The sequence below is a fragment of the Galeopterus variegatus genome, unplaced genomic scaffold, assembly GCF_000696425.1.
Source record: "Galeopterus variegatus unplaced genomic scaffold, G_variegatus-3.0.2 Scaffold2194, whole genome shotgun sequence".
Taxonomy (NCBI): domain Eukaryota; kingdom Metazoa; phylum Chordata; class Mammalia; order Dermoptera; family Cynocephalidae; genus Galeopterus; species Galeopterus variegatus.
The window spans coordinates 132744-134503 of record NW_007728305.1 but is presented as its reverse complement, the minus strand read 5'-3'; the positions used below and the strand labels follow the sequence as shown (position 1 = coordinate 134503).

The 1760-nt window shown below is 46.8% G+C and overlaps 1 pseudogene; it reads right to left on the bottom strand.

Annotated features, from left to right (window-relative positions):
• Positions 1-234: 234 nt before the first annotated feature.
• On the bottom strand, positions 235-1462 carry LOC103597097 (annotated as a pseudogene).
• Between the last annotated feature and the right edge of the window lie 298 nt (positions 1463-1760).

Sequence of the window (1760 nt, the reverse complement as noted above, 5' to 3'; positions counted from 1 at the left end):
TCCACTCCTCTAGCAGGATCTTGAGGTGACGACAAGGATGGGAGCAGGCACCAAACAGAGAATTGGTGAGACTTTGCACCAGAGCTGAGTGGTTCAGGCTCAATCTCTGAGGGGGGCATTAGCTCATCTGCTCCAAGTTTTCCCTTGAGTGCAATAGCTACTCCTCTACAATAGAACCAGAAGGAAACAGAGTGGGCTATAGCCCGAGGTTTCCACAGGGCCACATTGGAATGGCTAACTAGAGATGACCAAAGCTTTCTGAATGTCCTAGTAGGAGTACCCCTGACTCATGAGGTTCTCAATCTTACTGGAGAGCTAAGGTGGGGCGGTGGTAGAAGCAGAAGCAGCAGCACTGCCACCCTGCTGACAGCTACCTGCTTATCATTCAGAATTGACTCTCAGATAGAAGTGGTTTGGGATGAGGGGGCCTCTTAGGAACTTGTGAACCCTCAGTGAAGTTTGTTGTGGGATCACCATCTAGAGCTAACCAGCCAAAGGAAGAGCTGGCATTAGAGATATCTGAGAAAGTTTGGTGGGGAAGCACTGCTTGCACAGGTGGCTTGGGGACATTATTCCCATTATCTTCATTTTCTAATTCCTCAGGGCCAGTATTGACATGGGCTGTGGACAACTTTTCTTCACCAAAAGGTGATATTCTCAATGACATGTGGCGCCTAGTACTGAGTATTATACATGCTTCATATGTACAACTATCAATCTGCTGTTCACAATAATGTATTCATGAATTCTGCATTGTCTCCAAAAGCCATTTGAGCTCTAGCTTTTGAAGCCTACAGGCCTAGAGGAGGGTGTCATATACTGTGTGTCTTGTTCTCTTTCACATTGCTCCTCAGGTGGCAGTTTGGGCACAAGAAGAGGTCTGGCAGCCAGAAAATAAATGACAACATTGGCACATAAGGAAGGTTTGATTTTTTGAGGTGCTGGAACTGCAAATGGGCTGTTATTCATATTCATTGAGGCATCTAGACTGAATGAGCTCCTGAGCCTAGGCACACCTGCTCTGGGATCTACTTGTGAGGTCAATGAAAATGGAAGTGAGCTCCAGTTGGTTAATTATCTTCCTGTTCAAGAGTCACTGAAGCTTGGAGCAACCATGAGTCCCTAAGGTAGCCAGAGGACACAGGGGCAATTTGTCCCTGGTCAGACAGTTGCCTGGTGTACAAGGAAGGGGGCTTTTCTGAGGCTGGGTTTCTGCTCCAACAGAATATGGCTGGTCTAAAGAGGGTGACAGTGGAAGATCTCAAAGTGTAGGAGGTATTGACAATGGTTTGTCCTTATGAAGGGAGAGAGAGGCAGCCTGAGAGGCAGTTCCAAGACCAGTGGATGCTTGCTATTGCAGAAGTTCAAATCGTAGTGGTACAGGGAGAAGGGAAGCTTATGCGGCCATGGAAAAGGGGAACCAAAATTCAGGATATGCAGTGGTGAGCCAATCAGAGGTCATGGAGGCAAATGCCCTCCTACTTGGGTCCACTTTTCTGGGGTAAAACCTGTCTCTTCTGAGTCCTTACAGGAACTTCGGGAGGACGAATGCAACTCTACCCGTTCATGTGAACCCGTAGAAGGCCTCAAGTAATTATTCAAGAGAGAGAAGTCCTGAGGGATCAACTTCTGACAAGTGATGTGCCAAATAGCTCTAGGTCTAGTGGTTTTCCTGGTGATATTATAATATTGTCATTCAGCTACTTTGCCAGACCTCTCCCTCTAAGTAAAGATTTATTCTGTCCATGCTGGGTCTAGAA